This window comes from Thamnophis elegans, chromosome 3 (genome assembly GCF_009769535.1).
Source record: "Thamnophis elegans isolate rThaEle1 chromosome 3, rThaEle1.pri, whole genome shotgun sequence".
In the NCBI taxonomy this organism is placed as follows: domain Eukaryota; kingdom Metazoa; phylum Chordata; class Lepidosauria; order Squamata; family Colubridae; genus Thamnophis; species Thamnophis elegans.
In genome coordinates, this window is record NC_045543.1 from 137,545,709 (window position 1) to 137,569,861 (window position 24,153).

Consider the following 24,153-nt stretch of genomic DNA (forward strand, 5'->3'; position numbering starts at 1 on the left):
ATGGCGGGTGCGGGTGTGTGCGCAGCAAGCAGCATATGCGCAAAGTGCACACAAAGCAACAACCGGCAGAAACCCCTGCCCCCAGGCCGATTGTACACTTTTCTGTTCCAGCTACTGAAATCAATATCCAACATTATTCCAATTCATAAAGCCAGAATGGATCAGCAAGACATGCTATTACTAAAATTACACTTCAAGCAAAATTTTCAAGCTTCTTCTAACTTTCAAATATCACGTTTCACTTCTTTTGTGGATTAATGTTCCTAAAACCCTCTATCCATGTTCAAAGATGATAGAGTCTAATACCAGAGTTAAACAAGAAGGTTTAACTAAGATATTCTTTTTTGTTCAATAAAATCAAAGCGTTTGATCATGCAATCCAATGTTAAAGAAGCAAACACCTGTAAGTATTGCTATCTTGAAAACAAATGCAGTCTTTCACTAACAATGTTCAGTCATTTTTTATAGCGAATAGGTGATGCTCAGAGCTGACAATTCTTATCTAAAATACTGCTTACTTGATATGCAACACACTGACAAAATAAAAAAAGAGGTGCATATAAAACAGCAAAAAATGACGTAATTGAAAGACCAATGAGTGAGCGGAACAAGCAAATGAGTGTTGAGTGATGAAGATGAAAAGAACAAGATGCACACATCAAAGTTCCAGAAAATTCTCCTAACTTTCAACCGCCATCAAACTAACACTGACAACATCAGAGAGTACGACAAGAGAGGATGGCTTGAAATGCTAAAGTTGAACTCAGAACAGAATTCACAGAACAAAGAGAAGTGTCAGAATGACAAAAATGTCCATGATGTGCAAAAACATTTCTCTTTCTGCTTTTGGTGATTAAGACACCGGTTGCAGGCCATAGAAATAACACAAAAACGGTTTTGATCTGTAGTCAAAAACAAGATTGTCAATATCTAGGGGAAAAACTCTGGTCCCCCAGGCATACATTGGTAACAACATCATGCTATTTTGGACCTTGGTTCCACCACAAATGCGCGAATGACAAAAGCGCGCCTGACTAAACCGCGGTGACAAAATCGCGCCGACAAAAGCGTGCGACTAATGAGCGCTGACAACAGCGCGCCGACAGAAGCGTGCTGTAACCTAACCCTAAACCTAACCCTAAACCTAACCCTAAACCTAACCTAAACCTAACCCTAAACCTAACCCTAAACCTAACCCTAAACCTAACCCTAAACCTAACCCTAAACCTAACCCTAAACCTAACCCTAAACCTAACCCTAAACCTTACCTTAACTTAAATCGCGCTTCTGTCGGCGCGCTGTTGTCAGCGTGCTGTTGTCAGCGCGCTTTTGACATCGCAGTTTTAGCGCCGCGGTTTTGTCGGCGCGCTTTTGACGTTCGCGCTTTTGTTGGGTCATGTTGGACCTTTACCCGTAGAAGCATGCAAAATGTGTGTGGGGGGGAATCCTCCCCATGCTGTAAGAGATATTTAAGAGATTGATTATATTTTCAGTGCACTTAATGAAAAATATGTGCCATAACTTCTCTTGATATTTTCCTTTGTTTATGTCCGTATGCTATTCAATTTTGATTCACAGACTATTGCCATTATCATGTGTGAGGAAGGGAGGGAGGGAGGGAGGGAGGGAGGGAGGGAAGGAAGGAAGGAAGGAAGGAAGGAAGGAAGGAAGGAAGGAAGGAAGGAAGGAAGGAGAGAGATTGTTTTAGATATGAAACTGCTGGGTGACTTTGGGCCACTCACCATGAGATTGTGAGTTCTAGTCCCACCTTGGCCATGAAATCCACCTGGGCAATCTTGGCCCATTCACTCTTTCTTAGCCCAAATCATTTCACAGGGTTATTGTTGTGGATGTGTTGGATATGTTTGCCACCTTCAGTTATTTGTAAAAACACAGGAATGGAAAGGGAAGGGGAAAGAAAAGGTTTTGCAATATTTTTCAATATATTTTTCCACATGTCTAAATATTGATGAATCAAAACTATTCACATTTATTTATCAATTATTTATCACGCTTTTAACTGGTAGCGCAGTGGTTAGAATGCAGTACTGCAGGCTGCTTCTGCTGACTGCCAGCAGTTTAGCAGTTCGAATCCCACCAGGCTCAAGGTTGACTCAGCCTTCCATCCTTCCGAGATAGGTAAAATAAAGACCCAGATTGTTGGGGGCAACTATCTGACTCTATAAATTGCTCAGAGAGGGTTGTAAAGCACCGTGAAGCGGTATATAAGCTTAAGCGTGACCCGTCAAAAGCGCGGACGGCAAAAGCACGATCGACAAAATCGCGCCTTTGACGTCATCACAGCGCGACGAAAAAGATCGAAAAATTCAAATAAAAATTAATAAAAATTAAATTAAAGCAAGCCGATTCACATAAAGGTAAGGGTTAGGGTTAGGTTTAGGGTTAGGGTTAGGGTTAGGTTAAGGGTTAGGGTTAGCTTTAGAGCGTTAGCGTTAGCATTAGGGTTAGGTTAAGGGTTAGCGTTAGGTTTTTCGTTACTTTAACGGTTAGGTTTAGGGTTAGGTTTAGGGTTAGGTTAAGAGTTAGGTTTAGGGTTAGGTTTAGGGTTAGGTTTGGGGGGGCTTAGGGTAAGGTTTTCGCTTTATTTTTACATTTTTCGAACTTTTTCGTCGCGCTGTGATGACGTCACAGCGCACTTTTGTCGAGCGCGATTTTGTCCTACGCGCTTTTGTGGTGGAACCAAGCTTAAGTGCTATTGCTATTGCTAACTGCCCATTTCCTTCACAGAAAGACTCTACCATGTCAGAGAGAGAGATAATTGTCCTCCTAAATGAAACCATGTTAAAACGTCAGTCTGTCTGTCAAGGCATCTGGGAAAACCATCTGCACTCCAGGTTAGGACAAATCATTCAGAAGAGTTCAGCTATATTCTGTTACTCTTGACACTGTCTAAGTGCCTCATGAGGAAGAACAGCTGATTTTCTGTGTCAAGATGAAGCACAGGTCAATTTGACTCCATATTCACAGCATGTATGGAAGAGACATAAACAACTTGAGTGAAAGCAGCAGAGCTTAATGCAAAAAAGCCTCTCATTCTACTTTTGAGTACCTACCCAGCATGGTATGGTAGGAAAAGCAATGACATTTGACTGACAAAACACCAAGCTAAATTAAGGATGGGAAGCAATTATTTTAATTTTTCATTTATAAGGGTAATCCCCAGCTATCTCCCTCTAACCAAGTTCTACTGGCCTTTCTAATGTCAGTAATTAGCATGGGGCACATTTATCTCTGATGAAAGATAGGTGGATGTGTACCTTTCTCTCTAACAGTGCAGGCAAATCCATAGGAGTTCATCCCAAATAACTAGCTCTAAATGAGGAGCCACGTCCTTTCCCTGTCGTTTCTCCACAAGAAAGTAAAATTGTTACCTCAGGAGAGATAAGATGTTCTAATCGTGTTAGAGGAGTTTTCCTTAATATACCCCATTTATTAATTCTGAATTAAGAGGGTAAAAATAGAATGTGTGTTGGTCTATCCAGGGACATAAAAAGCAAATTCTGTGTTTGTATTTGACAGAGGTCTCCTTTTACATCCTAGCTACTAGGGACATCTGCACTTGCATCAAAAAAAAATCAACCTCAATCTTTGTACCAAGGGATTCCCAGACATCACATATCTCAGATATAAACTCCATCACTTTGTGCCTCTTTCTGTCCCCAAACTACTACTTTGGATTCTCCAAATCCATTAATCTTTCCCTTGGTTTTTAAATTTAGAATAGAATAGAATAACAGAGTTGGAAGGGACCTTGGAGGTCTTCTAGTCCAACCCCATGCCTAGGCAGGAAACCCTATACCCCTTCAGACAAATGGCTATCCAATCTCTTCTTTAAAGCTTCCAGTGTTGGCGCATTCACAACTTCTGGAGGCAACTTCTGTTCCACTGATTAATTGTTCTAACTGTCAGGAAATTTCTCCTCAGTTCTAAGTTGCTTCTCTCCTTGATTAGTTTCCACCCATTGCTTCTTGTTCAGGTGTTTTGGAGAATAGCTTGACTCCCTCTTGATTGTGGCAGTCCCTGAGATATTGGAACACTGCTATCATGTCTCCCCAAGTCCTACTTTTCATTAAACTAAACATACCCAGTTCCTGCAACTGTTCCTCATACGTTTTAGCCTCCAATCCTTTAATGATCTTTGTTGCTCTTCTCTGCACTCTTTCTAGGCTCTCCACATCTTTATTTATTTAAGTAGAAATTTATTTATTTCTATTCTGCCTTTTATTTTTTACAACTAATTTAAAGTGGTGAGCATATCCAACAAACTTTCCTCCTCCAAAGGTCTTCACAACAACAACAAGCCTCTGAGGTGAGTTGGGTTGAGCAAGAGTGACTGGCCCAAGGTCACCCAGCTGACTTTCATGGCTAAGGCAGGACTTGAACTCAGGATCTCTTGGCGACTGGCCCAAAGTCACCCAATAGCTTTCATGTCTAAGTTGGGACTAGAACTCACAGTCTCAAGCTTTCTAGCCTGGTGCCTTAACCACTAGACCAGGGGTGTCAAATTCAATTTCATTGTGGGCCTCATCGGGGTTGTGTTTGACTTTGGGGGCCAGGGTGGGTGTGGCCAGGGTGGGCATGGCTAGCTCAACATTCACTTGCGTTAGGTGATCTGAGCTACTTTGCCAGCGAAAACGGACTCTGTTTTCAGCATTCAATGGCTTCCTGCAACCCTATGCCAGAAACAAAATGGAGCTCACCAGGGCCAATCTGAGGCCCTTGTGACTCTGTTTTTGGCTGTGATGGCCTCCTGCAACCTCTGCTAGGGGAAACAGAGTTGGGAGGGCACCCACAGCCCTCGTGAGCTCCATTTTTGTCTGTGACTGCGTCCTGCAACATCTGCTAGGGAAAACGGAGCTTGAAAGGACCACCTGCGTCCATCAGGAGCTCCGTGTTTTTTTGGCTGTGGCTGCCTCCTGTAACCTCTGCTAGGGAAAACAGAGCTTGGAGAACAACCCACAGCCCTCGTGAGCTCCGTTTTTGGCTGTGATGGCTCCTGCACCTCTGCTAGGGAAAAAGGAGCTCAGAAGGGCCATCCACAGTCCTTGTGAGCTCCGTTTTTGGCTGTGACTGCGTCCTGCAACCTCTGCTAGGGAAAACAGAGCTCGAAAGGACCACCTGCATCCCCAGGAGCTCCGTTTTTGGCTGTGACTGCCTCCTGCAACCTCTGCTAGGGAAAACAGAGCTTGGAAGAACAACCCACAGCCCTCGTGAGCTCTGTTTTTGGCTGTGACTGCCTCCTGCAACCTCTGCTAGGGAAAACGGACCTTGGAAGAACAACCCACAGCCCTCGTGAGCTCTGTTTTGGCTGTGATGGCCTCCTGCAACCTCTGCTAGGGAAAAGGAGCTCAGAAGGGCCATCCACAGTCCTTGTGAGCCGTTTTTGGCTGTGACTGCGTCCTGCAACCTCTGCTAGGGAAAACAGAGCTCGAAAGGACCACCTGCATCCCCCAGGAGCTCCGTTTTTGGCTGTGACTGCCTCCTGCAACCTCTGCTAGCGAAACAAAGCTTGGAAGAACAACCCACAGTCCTCTGTGAGCTCCAGTTTTTGGCTGTGACTGTGCCTCCTGCAACCTCTGCTAGGGAAAACAGAGGTTGGGAGGGCCACCCGTAGCCCTCCTGAGCTCTGTGTATTGGCTGTGATGATCCTCCTACCACCCACTGCTGGTGAAAACAGAGCTCAGGAGGGCCGCCGCTGGCCCTCCCGAGCTCTGTTTTCACTGGCAGAGGCACTGTGGGCCAGTTGTTTGCTGTTTCCCCACGGGCCAGATCTAAGCATCCCTACAGGCTGGATCCAGTCCTTGAGTTTGACACCTCTGGCCTAGATCAAACTGCTCTGTCATGCAATTGCTGTAGCCTTTGCCTACTAGAAACTTCATCTATTTCCATCTTCCACCTTACTCCGCCTCAAAGAATGCATAAGAAATGGACACAGCCGATGAGCGTCAAACGAAGAAAGAGAAATAAAAATGTTAATTTCCTCAGTAGCCAGAGAACTTTATGGTTCATCCTAAGCAAGGTATGAAATAGGAGCTAATCAAAAGGAATGTGATCCTGCAGGTGAACTGGGATTTAAATTGAAATGAATACAGATGTTTAGTCATGCAGATTACCTTGCTTAGAGCAGAGTTGGGGTTGATAATGCCAACACACTTTAAACCCTCGTTTGAGTAGATCTTCTGTTGATTCCAACAATATTCATCAGGCAAGCTTGATGGCTAGTAGTGATATCTGGAATATAGGTTTATAACAGTTCAATTAATGACCATTCGAAGTTATAACAGCACTGAAAAAAGTGACTTATGGCCATTGCAGCATCCTTGTGGTCATGTGACTTATATTGAGATGCTTGAAAACTGATTCACATTTACGACAGTTGCAGTAACCATCGTTTGCCACATTCTGACAAGCAAACTTAAGGGGGAAGCCAGATTCACTTAAAACTGGGTTATAACTTAACAACTGCAGTTTTTCACTTAACAAATGTGGCAAAAAAAGTCAAAAATGGGGCAAAACTCAATAAATTTTTCACTTAGCAACATAAATAAATGTTAAATGAGAAGATTTCACAATGTGGGCACCATGTAAGAAAATGCCCACCAAATGAAGCTTCCTAGATGATGGAACCCATGTGCATTATAATAATCATAATTCATAGTAATACGTACTGTGTATGTATTGTATATGCATTTTATGTGCATATATCTATAACTATTTCTATGTCTATATTTCTATCTACATCTATGTCTCCATCCATCCATCCATCCATCCATCCATCTATCTATCTCTGTCTGTGGGTGTGTCTGTGTGTGTGTTCCAGCATAACTCTGGAACACCTTGAGCAATTTCAACCGCACTTGATACACAGATGACTTACTCTCTGGAAACAAATACTGTGTGGGGTAAGACACCCCTAACAGCCCTCGGAGTCTGTGTGTCTGTGTGTTCCAGCATAACTCTGGAATACCTGGGCTGCTGAAACGAAAAAAGAATGAGTTATATCTATAGTGTTAAAATCACAGTACTTTTGACAGTGATAGTGTGCATTAGTGTGATAGTGTTAGGATACAGCCTGTTGTGCCTTAAGATGGCATCTACTGTACAGCGTAGTGGAGTTGCCATGGTAACAGCTTTACAGTACTCCACAAGGGGACTCCAACCAAAAACAGAATTAAGGATAATTAAATACCCAGGCAACACTGGGTTATTGGCTAGTACCGTGATGGCGAATCCTATGGCACGTGTGCCACAGATGGCACCTAGAGCCATTAGCTAGGGCATGCGAGGCCATTGCCCTGTCAGCTCCAGTATGCATGTGTGCGCTGGACAGCTGACTTCAGCCTTCATTTTTGGCCGTTTTTTCGCCCTCGGAGCCTTCAGGCGGTTTCCCTGAAGCCTCCAGATGGCGAAAAATGGCACTATGGGCAAACGGAAGGTCACAACCCCCCTGCGCTCCCCTGAAGAAGTATGATTCATTCAGGCATATAAACTTCTCAAAGACATCATATATACCTAAATTTTAACATGCAGCATCTTAGAAAGACCAGAAGAAATAAAGGTGATAACAATAGGGGCTAAATTAAAAAAAAGAAAGAAAGGACAAGAGAATTAAGAAGACTTGATAGTTTCTTTAATACATTCAGCTTTTCACCTAAGGATAAAATGTATACGGTGAAACCCTTCATTCCAAGTAATCACAGCCGTCCTCTATTTCTTCCCCCTCATATTTCCCTGAGTTACATTTACCAACGTAAAATGGCATTTTTGAAAATGCAAAGCCAGCTGGAATATATCACCCAGTTGCAAATTTATTCACTTCAGTTTCTATCCTGCTATTTGCACAGGATAGGGTCAGTTTGAATAACCAATGTGCAATATTCCCATGTTCAGATGTCTAAACTGTTAGCTAGAGAAACTGCATCTTTATTTTTTTATTGAAGATATTTGTATACAAATGCATGCCCCCCTACCCTCTGAGTCATCAGAAGATATCACAATAAAATAGGACTGCACAGTTACACTACCGTAACAGCCCTATGATCACAATCAAACCAATAGGCAATGTGCAAATGGGATATGGCAGGGGTGGGCTTCAAAAGTTTTAGCAAGAGATTCAGTGTTTCATTTCTCATCCAAGAAGCTATTCAGCTCTGGTAGGATGGTAGGGAATGGAAAGATTTATAAAAAGTCTTCAAAGAAAAAAACAGAAAATCCAGTTGCTAATTGAAAAAGCACCTTTGGGGACAATAATGAGAAGAGTGACATTGTTTTAAATTTTTGCAAATATCTTCAGTATCTGGAAAATAATTTTGGTTTTACAAACACCTGAGAGGGACTTTAGGACTTTTTATTTGCCTAAAATATATAGGGTATTTCTTGAAAAATATTTATGTTAATATCAAATGGGTTTAATAGTGCTATTTTCACATGAGTCAATAAATATTCTACAGATGTGTCCATTTTAATTTTTAGTATGATATATATTGATAAATTTATAATCCATACAAACAGAAGCTCTTTTGGGGTTCTCCATCATTTCTAAAACTGGGGAGGGGTCGCGAGAACAAAAAGTTTAAGAAACACTGCTCTAAACCAGGGGTCTCCAAACTTGGCAATTTTAAGACTTGTGTACTTCAATTCCAGAATTCCCCAGCCAGCAAGAGGAAGTCTGGGAATTGAAGTCCACAAGTCTTAAAGCTGTCAAGTTTGGAGACCTCTGCTTGAAACTAACATTTAAATTGGATGCTATAGGTATGTGGTCTCTGCCAATGCTTTCCTGTTTTTCCACCAACAGCATTAGTTTTATTCTGACTTTGTATTATTAACCTCTCTACCTTAAAATAAAAGCCAAGTTGAGGAAAGATCCTTACCTTCTGAAAGCATGGGTGATATGGAACTGATTTTGCAGGAACTTCAACTCAAAAGTTGAATTGTTCCTTACACTCCTAAGCTACCGTAGGTTGGATTCCTGTGCCAAGACATTGCCACGTGGTGTCTGTATCCATGCCAAACAGCCTTGCTAAGCAGAAACAAATATGGATGCAATCCCCATTCCCATTACGGTTGATGGCCAAAATCCAACTCGGTTTAGCAGACTTGGATGGCGTCTCTTGTGTCTAGTGCCCCAGTTCAATTCAGGAAATAAGATATTCCTGCTCTTCATTGCTCTGTGAATAGCCCTTTGTTTCTTCTTTTACAGTATCATTGTAAACTGGAGGTATTAGCTGAAGCTCCTGAAGGCTTTAGGTACCCAGAGAATTGGCTGGAAGCTGACATGGCCTTCTACAAAGCTGCCAGCTGGCAAATTCCAAAAAGAGTTATTCATGAAAACACTGGGTGGCTTCTGCTTCATTGCACTCCAGTGAACAGGAGGCTAAATCCATCTCATTCTGTAGTGGTATCCAGCTAACAGCTCTGACTCCATTCAAGTCTGTAAGAATCACTTGGGAAGATGCTTCCCTCTCTGCTTGCTTTCCTAGACTGGTGCTGGAGACGTGCCCAAGCCAATCTGTCCCCATATAAGTGGCAGGTTGGTGCCTTGTGCTCCTTCTCCCCATTGTCTGGTACGTGAGGATGTCGGATTCCAAAGGATCTTTGTGACCTTCAAAGCAGATTTTCCCACCAGTCTTATAATCAATATGTCATATGTTTGCCTGTGTATCAATAATACACAATGGATACAAACTCAAGGTAAACTGCTCCAAACTCGATTGCAGAAAATATGACTTCAGCAACAGAGTGGTCAACACCTGGAATGCTCTACCTGACTCATTGTTACAACCTCAAACCCTCAACCTTAAATTATCCTACCGTGGACCTTACCCTCATTCCTAAGAGGTCCGCAAAGGGAGCATGCATAAGCATACCAGCGTGCCTAACGTCCCTGTCCTACTGTCCCCGTTTATTTGTATTCATTTCTTTCGTTTATATCCATGTTTATATTGATACCTGCTATCTTATACATGTTTGTCAAACTAATAAATACAAATACAGGTTTTCCATTAGTTTTATGACTGTGAACTTGTCTGAAATAAAAAATCTACTGACTTCAGGACTGCTCAAGACCAAGAATAGCTCCAAAAAGTGGTCCAACATCCATTTGTAAACAGTTTTTTTATATAAAGTTTTTTTATTTTTTCATTTTCATAACATATAACCACATGTATACTATTACATAGCCAACATCATATTGTATTATTAAATGTTTACATCAATTCATCTTACTATCAACTCCCAAAAAGCAATTATTGGCTCTTCTGCTCTCCATACACCATATTTGTACCTTATCCATCACTTTCTTCTTCCTCTCTCCTCTTCCTCCCTACCACCTTTCTTCCCTCTAGTTGTCCTTCTCTTCTCTACTTCCCCTTCCTCTCTCTTCTCCTCTCTCCCCTTTCCACTCCTCCTTTCTCTCCTCCTCTCCCCCCTGCCTCTCTCCTATCCCTCTCTTCTTCCCTTACCTCTCTCCTCTACTTCACACACTTCATCTCATTTACTTGTGTATTTCAGCTTATAAGCAAGCTCCATTTTATGTTGATGGTATTTATAATTCCTTTTCAATGTACATACTTAATTTTAACAAATATCTTCCTCCTTTAAAAAAAAAATAGAACAACAAAGTATACATATATAGTCACTGTGCTTTTAACACACCACCCTCTCCAGCCTAATTTTGACCAAGATGTAGACCTGGTTACAATTCCCAGTTATTCTCATCATTATATTTATATAATTATACATCCTTACATGCCCCCCAATTTGTGATTCTGTCTTTAAATCTCAATAGTTTCCCATTGTAAGTATATTTCATGTCTCTCTCTCCATTTTCCATATCTTGGATTAGATTACCCTTAATTGTCTATAAATGGCAATTCTTACTCTTCAATGTTCATTACAATTCCCTTAATCTACTATATAGAATACAAGTGGTAAACATCTCACTTTCTTCATCATCTTAAAAGTTCTATATATGTCCATGTTTCATATATTTTAAACCATGCTTAATGTCCTTCTATTGTCATATTCAATCAATTAGCAACTTAGTTTATGTATAACCATGAATCACAAACCTCTGATTTAAATCTCCCCATATCAGTTTCATATTTATCCATATTCCATATGTTTTAACCTTTATTTAATTATCTTTCCATTATCATATTCAACCAGTTAGCAACTCCATTTTATTGTCATATTTAGGAATAAACCCTTATCTTAGCTTTATATTTTCCCATGTAGGAAGTTATCATCCAGCCCTCTCCCAGAAAAATGAAATATCCTAGGAAATATTGAAAAGGCAGAATATTTCTCTGGATGTGAAAAGAAACATGTTTTAAAAGACAATAGTTGCCTATAGCTTTCTGCCCATCCCCAGCTAATGGGCCATTAAGATGGCCAAGCTAGCCCACTTTACATAATAAAGACTTCTCCTCACTGCAGCTGTAGGGGGAAGGGATATTACTCAACTGACCACAAGGCAACTGAGAACTCATCACAGCCTAGAGAGTAGCCCCTGCATGGCACCATGGGAGTCTGACAACCAGTCAGAATACATTTCTTACAGGAACAGGAAACGGAGAGGTGGGACTGAACAGGGTATAAAAGCTAGCAAGCCCCTTCCTCAGCCCTTCTCTTCTTCTCCATCAACATTGAAGCATGTGATCACCTTTTCTGTACAGGGCTCAGGCCATGTGGCCCTGTCCAACAATAAATCATCTTTCCAAGCAGCCTCCATGTCTCCAGAGTCTTCTTCCCCACTTGGAGCTGAACCCAGAAGGACATTTCTTTCAACACCCATATAACAATTTCTAGTTTTCTGATTTTTTTTCCTAGTAAGTCTTTTGTCCACTTCTCTGTTCCTGCCTTCTCCCTTTCTTTGTTTGACATGTCCACCCTCTTCAATTTTCCCCAAGCCACCATCAAAAAGATCTTTTATATTTCTCTTTGGTTGGGCGTAACCACCTACCTCAATTTTCCTTATGCCACTGACAACCTCCAAAACATCTTTTGTCTGCTTTTATTTCCTTTTGTTGGGACACATCCCCCTTTTACAATTTTCCCTATACCACTGCCAAGTCCAATGGAGTTTTTTGTCTGTTTTATTTCCCTCCATTTCTACCTCTTCATTATGTTGCCCCCTTCTTCTTTGCCTTCTTCTTTAAATACCTACTTCTCTGGGTTCAGAAATCTATTTAGGCTTGATTTTAATGATTTATACATATTTTTTTTACAATTTCACCTAGTTCTTCAAATTCCCAGCTTTTCATGATGTCCAGTTCCAAAGTTACAGTTAGTTATACATTTCTTATTTCAGAGTTCTGATCCACCTTAAATTTATCTACTTCAGCTGCTGTGGGGAAGAGCGATGGGAGCCATCTTGGTCTTTTGTTCCTCCTTAATGTCCAGTTCTAAAATTGCAGGTTACAAGTCTTATTTCGATGTTCTGGTCCACCTTAATTTAGTTAATTCAACTTCTGTGTAAACCAGAAGAGAAGCTGGAGCCATTAACCCTTTGCAGAAAAAAAAAAGGGGATCTTTCTCCTTTGTTGCATTCCAACTATCATTAATTGGAGTTGTTTAAGATATGTTAGTAAAAGGAACTCAGACAAAGTAAATCTTCACGCTCCTAGACTCCTTTAAAAACACAATATTTTCACAGTTGGAAGCCAAATTTAGAGTTAGTATTTGAGTGAGTTTGTCACTTCTCTGCTTTCCTCCCTTTCTGTCCCAAATTATTTCAAACAAATGGCTTTTTTGCTGGGGGGGGTAGTGTTTCAAACCCTCCATTTTCCTTTTCTTTCTTTCTTTACTTTCTTTTCTTTCTTTCTTTCTTTTCTTTCCTTTTCTTTCTCTTTCTTTCTTTCTTTCTTTCTTTCTTTCTGAAAAAATCCTGATCTGACCATTAATATTATTTATGCTTTCAAGATTCTTTGCCTTTCCCAAGTTTGATTATGGCTGTGAGTTAGATGAATTTTCCTATCGGTCTTTTATCTCTTCCTCACACTCCTGTTCATTTGCTTTGGCTGGAGTCAGCTTCTTGTGCAGCCATCTTTCCATGCTGCCGCCCCTACTCCTGTCAGAGGGCAAAATCTCCCACCTACGAGGGACCTGTTGCTCCCCCCTGGGTCTGATGAGACACTGCTCCCTTCTTTCCCCCCTCCAGGGGGGGTCTGATCTAAAAAGATCTCAGAGATGGTTTGTCAGACAGGTTTCATGTGAGACTCTTGGGAGCCCACACACACCCACGTCTATCCAGCTGGAGAACTTCCAGTCGACCTATTTGTAAACAGTTTGAAGGTACCGGCGTACCTGGTTACTCAGCTGCTTTGAAACTCAGTCAATTTGGTACTCAGAGCATTTTGACATGAAAAATTTTGTTCCGCTACTCATTTGTTTGGTTTGGTACTCAACACACAAGCCCGAAACATGCTAATGTCAACTGCCTTGTGACTTACTACATTATTCCTCATGGGAAAATGTGTTTGGCAGTCATCATTTTTAGTTCTCATTGCACCTCCTGGAACCAATTAACAATGAGTATCAACTGTAACATGAAGCATATTATGTTTTTATTCAGCAAATCAATAATGAGATAAAGTTCACCTATCCAATAAGACAACCTTACTCTTCTCTGCCTCCCTGGCTTGGTGTGGTTTTGTTGTTGGTTTTTTTCTTGTGTTACGCATTGAAATGCAGGAAAAGGCAATGATGTCTAGCAATGTTTTATGTGTATTTGATCCATCCTGCTCTATTCATGTTACTTAATTTAACTCCTTTGACAGGTTCTCCTCCTATTTTACTTCAGACCAGAACTAATGGTGATAGAGAAGATTAATTTCTTTAAACTCCTTGGCTTGCCACTATCAAATATCTATCCAATAAGATAAGTTTCCATCAGTTTTAGAGGCACCCCGAGTGATATAATCCATAGTTCATTATTGTTAGCAAGGTCTTGGTTAGCTCAATAATTTGTCAGCAATCACTATCTCTACAACTATTGTCACAATGCTGTAACAATCAGAGCTCATGTTGAGCTTTTGCGAAAATAAAGGCACAAGATTCAATAATTAATAAAAGCAAACATAATGAGTCTGGTAATAAAATCTATGTCTTTCTACATCCCAGTTTTTCCAGGATGTTTCCTATTTGTCAATTATTAGTGCATGAGTCATGTACATGACAAATTGAAATAGCATGGTAGGGTTGGGGATTAGATGACTGCAAATATTCTTAGAATCAAAACTTTCCATTTTTTCTTTAACTATTGGATGCCTCTAGTTATATTGCCGAAGGACCAGTATTTATAAGCACTTCTTCTTCCAAGTAATAAATCCTCAGTATACTTCACCTTCTCAAGTTTGCAGGAAAAAAATTCCCAAATTTTGGGTTGCTTTTCATCTCAAGTATAAAAAAAGTTATTTTCAATAATAATAATGTGGATACCTGCAAAAAAATGGTCTTTTTAAAATATTTATTTTCCATTTTCATTACATTAAACACATGTATACTATTACATAGCCAATATCCTATTGTATTAGTAGTAATTATATAAGTTCCTCTTGCCATCAACGCCCAGAAAGATAAAAACCCATATTAGACTCCTCTGCTCTCCATACACCTCTTTCTTCTGCCTCTCTCCTACCTCCTTTCTTCCATCATCCTTTCTACTCTACTTCCCTTCCTTTCTCCTTCTCTCTTCATTCCACTCCTCCTTATCCTCTCTCCCCCCTTACCCTCTCTCCTATCCCCTCTTCCTCTCTTCTTCTCTCCCACTCTTCCTCTCATTCAAGACAAAAATGTCTTTAAGTATTTCATTCTTAACACTTTCCTAATGGCAGATTATCTCAACAGTTTGTGACAGTGATTGTATTGTTAAATATTGCAGTTTATCATGAACTAATCTCTTCAATTTGATAACGCTAACACATGGCTTGGCATAGTGTTCAATAAGCAGCTTTTCTACACACCGACAAAATACCCATCTAGGTTTTTTCCCCCTACTTAGTCAGGCTGTTGTGGTACTTATGCACTTAATTTTTGGTCTCTTTCTCCTCAGTCTTATCCAAATATTACAATAGTCACAAATAGGGATTGGAACTCCTTTTGAATCTACCAGTGTAATTTTTACTGCATGCATGTTTGTTTCATGTCCCAGAAGTACTAAGAGACTACTATTAGTATTGGCAGTCCTCAGCAGGCATTTCTTAATTTATTATGCAAATTACTTAAATGGCATTACTTAACAAATTAAACCAAGTGAAAAATTGTATGTCATACAGAAATTACTTAAGTTCAGTTTCTTTTTGAACAAACAACATGAGAAATGTTAATGTCAGGGAGAGATTAAAATTTTAAGATACTGATTCATTATTGAGAGAGAGAGAAGAAAGAAAGAAAAAAAAGAAAGGAAGGAAGAAAGGAAGAAAGAAAGAAAGCTGGAGAGAGGGAAGGAAGGAAGGAATCAAAAAGAAAAATTAGGAAGAAGTAGCTTTCAATTTCCTTTGCAGCAAATATAAATACAGTTACAAAATTATCACTTAAACTCTGCATTACTTCTTTCTGGATGAGCTGTTGATGGCATGTCAAAAAACAATGTTTTAGTTTGGATCATGTTGAATAAAAGTTTAATAATAATAATTATGCTTCTACGCTTCTTCTGAAATAATCTTTTAGAAAATCTAAGACAGGAGGGAAGAAAACATACAAATCTAGGAAGTAGATTTTTTCAAAAAAATGAAAGATCCTAAAATTAATGGAATAAGTATTCACTTAAATGCTATCTCTCTAACCCCCCCCAGGTCCCCCTCTCTCTCTCTCTCTCTCTCTCTCTCTCTCTCTATCTATCTATCTATCTATCTATCTAATAGGATAGCAACCTCAATTCCTTCTATGAATGTCAACCAGAACACTGAAGTAATAGTTCATTTTAAAACCATAGCAATCAATGCTATTAATTGCCAGTCAAAACAGTCAACAGTAGCACATTTATACACAGTCCAAAATATGTAGAGGTTCTCAAACTAAAGTCAAATCACAAAAATATGTACCCTTTTATAATATTTTTATAAGCCAAAGGACTTATTTAGATTTGAATGGCATGCCAATGAAGCATTTTAAAAAGCGGGCAGACCCAAGAAAAAGAAATGTGATTTAAATTGAATGAAAGTAATTATAAGCCATTAACTACTCTTCATATGTGTAATAGCTATTCCTGAGAAATTTAAGACAAGATTGTAAATGCTTAAGCTAACTAGATCTTTTGAGATGCTTCTTGCTAGCTGGGCTATGCACTTTTAGCCTCCTTTTTAATTTTGCGATTTGAGGTTTGGATTTGACTAGAGAAATATTGTAGCTTCTAAATAAAACATTATCTATATTTCACCATTTATTATGTTATCCATATAGGAGACTATGTGTAGCTCAGGGTTGAACTGAGGGGTTCTTGGCGCTCTGTGAGTTTGGTTGTTTTCTTGCAGACATTTCATTACCAAACTAGAAAACATCATCAGTGCCTCTGTGAGCACCAAGGATCCCACAATATATTATGTTTTAGATTAACATTAAAAAAATAATATATTATGAATACTGGTTTTTAGAATGTGATTACTATTTTACAATATTCCAAAGACTGGCATTATTATTTAAACTTTGAAGTTGTTGTAGTTATTATCTCTGTATCAGTGGTGGGATTCAATATTTTTAATACCAGTTCTGTGGGTGTGGCTTGGTGGGCATGGCAGGGGAAGGATACTAAAATCTCCATTCCCTCCCCACTCCAGGGGAAGGTTATTGCAAAATCCCATTTCTCCCCGATCACCTGGGAGGCATAAATGGGGGTGATATTACAGGTTCTCCAAACTCCTCAAAATTTCTGCTACTGGTTCTCACTTTTACTATAAATTTTGTCCTTTTAAATTGTTCTCCTACTCCCTTCCCTGTTCCCGTTTAGGTTAGTTTGCATTTTAATGTTTAGCTTTGAAATTTAATAAATATTTTCGGAAGAAATGTCCTTCTGGGTTCAGTTGCAAGTGGGGAGAAAGACACTGGAAACATGGAGGCTGCTTGGAAAGATGGTTTTAATGGTGGACAGGACCATTAAGGATCCTGAGGAAAAAGGGAATCACATGCCTTGAAGATATTGAAGGAAAGGGGCAGAAATGCTGAGAGTCCCTGGGTTTTATGCCCTTTCCCAGGGCCCATCTTAGAGCTTCCTGTTGCCGTGTAAGAAATGTATTCTGATAGGTTGTCAGACTCCCAGGGGGTGGGGGGTCTTAGCTAACTTTGTAGGTTGTCTGTGTCCCAGGCTTGGTTGAGCTGTTGCTGGGTGATGATGTAATGAAATGGCTTTGGAATTCCTATTATGGCTCTGGTAGATCTTTGTTATGTAGAGTAGATTGGCTCAGGCCTTAATGAGTTTCTGCCCCTTCCAGGGGAAATATTCTTCCTTTTAATATTTCCTAAAATATCTCATTTTTTTTCTATGAGAGGGGTGGATGCTGACTTCCTACAATATATTACAAATATGCCTCCTGGAACCTCTTGAGCTGGGCACAAGAGAAAGATGTAAAAATAAATAACATTGGATGTCTTTATTGTCCTTTTGAGATGGAATTTGGAGGTAAAACCCTCACCATCCAAATATGTAATATTAACATGGATGGGTGCATTCATAACTTTCACTTTCACCCACATTCAATCCCCCCCCCAAAAAAACCTCCTCATAATTACTAAATAGCAATAGCAATAGCAGTAGACTATATACCGCTTCATAGGCCTTTCAGGCCTCTCTAAGCGGTTTACAGAGAGTCAGCATATTGCCCCCAACAATCTGGGTCCTCATTTTACCCACCTCGGAAGGGTGGAAGGCTGAGTCAACCCTGAGCTGGTGAGATTTGAACCGCTGACCTGCTGATCTAGCAGTAGCCTGCAGTGCTGCATTTAACCACTGCGCCACCTTGGCTCTACTCTTTCTACTAAAGAAGCCACACTGATGTAACTAATAAAAGCTGAATTTAGCCAAGCATTCTGTTCCTACAATGACCTGTGAAACATCCATAAGCAGGACATAATACTCTCTTTCTATTCATGACTGGGGCAAATGCTACTGAGGGAGCTTCTCTTTCAGCCACTCAAAATAACACAGCACCACCAGGAATATAATGATTGATTTTATGTCAGGATGAGTCAATAAGGCTACCGCACTTTCTCATTTCTAAATATTACAATATACATACATACATACATACATATATATACATATATATACACGCATATGCATATGCATATGCATGTGCATATGCATATGCATATACATATACATATATATTCATATACATATACATATACATATACATATACATATACATTACATATACATATACATATAATCTACATATACATATTCATATACATATACATATACATATACATATACATATACATATTCATATACATATACATATACATATACATATACATATACATATACATATACATATACATATACATATACATAACAATATATATATATTCCATTCTCTGTCCATCGGCTCGTCACAAGAGACCATCCAGACAGAAACCCAATATTTTTACTGTTGCCTTTGTTTTTAGATAAGTTTATTTATAGGCCGCCCTTTCCCTGAGGGGACACAGGGCGGCTTACAACTTATGGGGAAGGGAATACACACATTTGTTACCATTTGTGTGTTGTATTTGTGCTGATAAATAAATAAATAGAGACTAGTATAGATCTATTTCAAGCTATTTAGTTCTCATCAGCTAGCCATACCCTTACTGGGATTCGAACCTCTGCCTAAGATGCAATACAGCACAGTTCGAATCCCAGTAAGGGTATGGCTAGCTGATGAGAACTAAATAGCTTGAAATAGATCTATACTAGTCTCTCTTTATTATTTATCAGCACAAATATAACACACACACACACACACACACACATATATATGTGTGTTTTTTATTTGTGCTGATAAATAAATAAAGGGAGACTAGTATAGATCTATTTCAAGCTATTTAGCTCATCAGCTAGCCATACCTTAGGGATTTGAACCTGGACTATATTACATACTAGGCAAACTTCTTAGCCATTAGGCCACAGGTCTTATCTGTTATCAGCAAAGCCAGGGTGAAAGGTATCTATTAGATTTTTACAATTGGAAGCAGTAGCTTCCTCCCATAATTGGGGCTTATCAGGGGTTGTAAAAATCTAATATATATGTGTGTGTGTGTGTGTGGTGTGTGTTTGTGTGGTGTGTGTGTGTGTAAATTTCAATTTATAAAGCTGCCCCAACACAAGACCCCTAGGCAGTATAAAATTAAAACAAAGACAATACTTTTAAAAGCAGACAAAAGGAAGAAACAAAAGGAAGGGAGGCATCTTGGATAGAGGAAAAAAAAAGATATATCGTGTGTGTGGGGGGGGGGGAATAGACCTCAAATGTATATACCAGTACCTATCTCAGAGCTTGGGGAGAAAAACAAGCATTTAAAGATTATCTGAAGGTGATTGGAGGAAAGGTTCACAAGGTTGGGAGGATTCACATTTTCCTAGGTGGTGTGCAGAAAATGACAGGCTTTAGACTTCAGGATACAGGAAAAGTTTATTTGGCAGCCAGGTTCAGAAAGTTAGCGAAATAGCTAACGTTGCAAATTCTGAACAACCTTCATCATCGAAGCATGCGTTCTTATACATTCTCAAAGGCAGCGTAACATGGAAACACTCATTTTTTTTGGTTACCTTGAGGAGAAAGCCTTATAAGGAGATGGGGTCTTACTTCTCCTTTTGTCATAGGTACTGAGTACGTGTCTCTAAGCGAACTTTAGCTGACCCTTGTGGTCTTCTGAGACTATTGAACTCTGCGGTTAGGCTCTTGCTTCCTGTTCTTTTGCAAGCTGCAACCTATGTGGCTTTTTAATATAGAAGTAAAGGGGCCCTGAGAGGCTGTCCAGCCTGACCCAGTAGATTTCACACTTAATGTCCAAATCTCACTTTACGTCCTACTTTATTGGTGCTATTTGAAAAGTCAAACATTGTTCCAATTTTTTTTTCCAGAACTCTGCGATTCTGTTCAAGTTCAATTCACCAAATTTGGTTTATTTTTGGGGGGTGACCTATTCTTTGTATGCTTTAGGTGTATGTATTTCCAAACCCATTTGCGCTACATGAAAATTTTGCAAACAATTTTTCTAGGGCCGTGATGGCAAACCTATGGAGCCATCTTTGCAGGCATGCCAGCCGTCGCCCAGGTTACTTGTACTGCACATGTGTGCAAGCCCCCCACTGGCCAGCTGATTTTTGGGTCTCTGCTGGGAGACGTGCGCACATGCATAGGGGTGGGGGGTGGGGGTTCTCCTTTCACTCCGTTTTTAGTTCCACGAGGCTTCAGGGAGGCCTGCTAGCACCAAAATAGGGGTGTGTGGGTGTGGTGCACCCTCCCCCTCTTGGTGCTAGCAGGCCTCCCTGAAGCCTACTGGGACCAAAAATGGGGTGGGGGGTGTGTGCCCCCCATGCCCATTTATGGTCCTAGGAGACTTCAGAGAGGCCTTCTAGCACCAAAAAGCGGGTAGCGCACATAGATCCAGGAAACCACAGACCTATCAGCCTGACCTCAATATCAGGAAAGATTCTGGAAAAGATAATCAAGCAACGAATTAGCGAACACCTAGAAGTAAACAAAGTAATAGCCAAAAGCCAACATGGGTTTGTCAAAAACAGATCATGCCAGACTAATCTTATTGCATTCTTTGACAAAGTGACAAAATTAGGGACCAGAGGAATGCCGTCGATATAGTTTACTTGGACTTCAGTGAGGCATTTGATAAGGTAGACCATAACCTATTACTAGATGAAGTAGAAGAATGTGGGTTAGACAGCATCACCACCAGATGGATTCGTAACTGGCTGATCAACCACACTCAAAGTGTAGTCACTGTTCCCTCTAAGGTGCGCGGCTGCGCGGCCGCGCACGTGGCAAGAAACCCCGCGCAGAGGTTTCTAACTGCCCGCAGAGATTTCTATCAGAGCAAACGTGGGGAAGTCCTTTGCAGGCGGCTAGAACTGGCCGCCCGCAAAGGACTTCCACAGACTGGGAGAGATATTAAAAAAAAACGGCGGTCCTTCTAGCTCGCTTTGTTGCTTGGTTTGCTGCAGCCCTGGGGAGCCATGGAGAGGGCGAGTCAGAGGCAGCCCAGCACCTGGCGTCCCCCCCCGCCTCGGCGGCACCGAGATGGCTCTCCTGGACGCCTGACCTGCCGGTATCTCGCCCCCGCTTTCCGCCTTCCGGAAGCCCATCGCTTCGGGCGCTTCAGGCTCTTTTCTTTCCTCCCATCCCTTGCCCTGCTTTCTGCTCGAACAGAATATGCTGCTGCCTCCTCCTCCCCAACAGCACTGCCGGATTGCCGCCCAACGCTGCGGCTGAGGTGAAGCCGCCAAAGCCCGCCAGCACCCCTGCTTAGGTGAGGTGTTCCGAGCGGAGGGGGAGGCAGGCACCGCCGCCGCTGCCATGGGCGGGGGCGCCTGCGGGAGCTTTGGCGGCTTCACCTCGGCTGCAGCGCTGGGCAGCAAATGTGGTGGTCCTCTTGGAGGAGGAGGGGGAGGCGGCAGGAGTTATTCGGTGTGGGGGGAGGCTCGTCGGCATCTTCAGTGGCAGCCCTGCCCCCTGTGAAAAAACCAAAGATGGAGCAGATCCACGCAGATGACGTCACCGCCACATGACTGGAGGAGGAATTCTGGGAGTTGAAGTCCACAGTCTTAAGCTGTCAGGTTTGAAGATCCCTGTGTTTTTTTTCCCTAAAGGGTTATGGATGCAAGGATCTTGTAACTTGACAGCTTTAAGACTTGCATGCTTCACTGCCAGAGTTTCTGAGCCAATATGACTGCAGGAGGAATTCTGGGAGTTGAAGTCCATAAGTCTTAAAGCTGTCAGGTTTGAAGACCCCTGAGGTTTTTTTTCTAAGGGTTAGGGGTGCAAGGGTCTTGTAACTTGACAGCTTTAAGACTTGCATGCTTCACTGCCAGAGTTTCTGAGCCAACATGACTGAGGAGGAATTCTGGGAGTTGAAGTCCACAAGTCTTAAAGCTGTCAGGTTTGAAGACCCCAGAGGTTTTTTTTCTGAAGGGTTAGGGTGCGAGGGTGTTGTAACAATAGCTTTAAGATTTGCGTGCTTCAAAAGCTAGACTTTCTGAGCCAACATTTTGGTTGCTAAGCAGGACCGTTGTTAAGTGATACTGATATTATATAACACTTTTAATAAGCGAGTACCTTGAAAAACAACTTTGAGTTTCAATAATACTGATTTTATTGTTGTCTTAGGTGACATCTGTTAAAAAAATTCAGGTGCTCAGGCATGAAAATGTACCGCTCAAACACTATACTTTTCTGCTCACACTGAAAAAAAATTAGAGGGAACATTGCGTGTAGTCCTCAATGGAACTGCATCAACATGGAGGGAAGTATGCAGTAGAGTACCCCAGGCTCTGTTTTAGGCCCAGTACTCTTCAACATCTTCATCAATGATTTGGATGAGGAAATAAATGGGGAACTCATCAAATTTGCAGATGATACCAAGCTGTCAGGAATAGCCAACACTCCAGAAGATAGGCTTAATTAAGATACAGAAGGATCTCGACAAACTTGAACATTGGGCACTATCTAATAAAATGAAATTCAATGGTGAAAAGAGTAAGGTTCTACATTTAGACAACAAAAACAAATGCACAGATACAGTATAAGTGGTACCTTGCTCAATAGTAGTAACTGTGAGAGGGATATTGGAGTCCTAGTGGACAACCATTTAAATAAGAACCAGCTGTGTGCATCAGCTGCCAAAAAAGCCAACACAGTTCTAGGCTGCATAAACAGAGGGATAGAATCGAGATCATATGAAGTGTTAATACCACTTTATAATGCCTTGGTAAGGCCACCTTGGAATCCTGCATTCAGTTTTGGTCACCAATGTAGAAAAGATGTGGAGACTCTAGAAAGAGTGCAGAGAAGAGCAACAAAGATGATTAGGGGACTGGAGACTAAAACATTTGAAGAACGGTTGCAGGAACTGAGTATGTCTAGTTTAATGAAAAGAAGGACTAGGGGAGACATGATAGCAGTGTTCCAATATCTCAGGGGCTGCCACAAAGAAGGAGGAGTCAAACTATTCTCCAAGGCACCTGAGGGTAGAACAAGAAGCAATGGGTGGAAACTAATCAAGGAGAGAAGCAACTTGGAACTGAGGAGAAATTTCCTGACAGTGAAATCAATTAATCAGTGAAACAGTTTGCCTCCTGAAGTTGTGAATGCCCCAACACTGGAAGTCTTTAAGAAGATGTGGGATAGCCATTTGTCTGGAACGGTATAGGGTTTCCTGCCTAGGCAGGGGGTTGGACTAGAAGACCTCCAAGGATCCTTCCAACTCTGCTATTGTATTGTATTGATTACATGTGTGGTGGGAGCGGGGGTGGGTAACATACACATGCGGGGGGCAGAGCCTGCAAGGGGCATTGCATTATAGGTGTCAGCACACATGCTTTCTGCACCATCATTGCCCAGGGTAATGCACTCTGTGTGTGTGTGTGTGTGCGTCCGTGTGTGTGTGTGTGTCTTTGTATATCTTTGTGTGTATACATGTGTACCCATATGTTTAAAATGGCACTATCTTCAGAAAAAAGTGTAATCTCAAATGAGAACTAATTTTCAGGTTTGCGCATTGGTCTGAGTACAGAGGCACAGTAAAGTGATTTATCTGTTATTTCTAATCTCAAACTATTTCCATGCTAACATGGATATGTAGTTAAGACCTTATTAAGTTATGAGTGGGGGGGGGGGAAATCTGCCATCCCTGCCAAACTCTATGGATGCCATTACCTGGAATATGGGGGAAAAGTGACATTCAGCACACACAACATGGAACTGCTAAAAATGAAGAACTTGCTGGGAAAACACAGGAGGGCAATATCAATTCTGCATCACAGGTATGGGGCTGATTTTTAAGAATGCAGCAATCCAAATCTTTGAGCCAGATGGATACATTCAACAATATGGGGTTGTTGGTTTTTTTTGTCTACATTTTTGAAAAGAACAATTTATCTTCTTCCAGCCTTGATTACAAAACCAAGGTCAAGTTTGA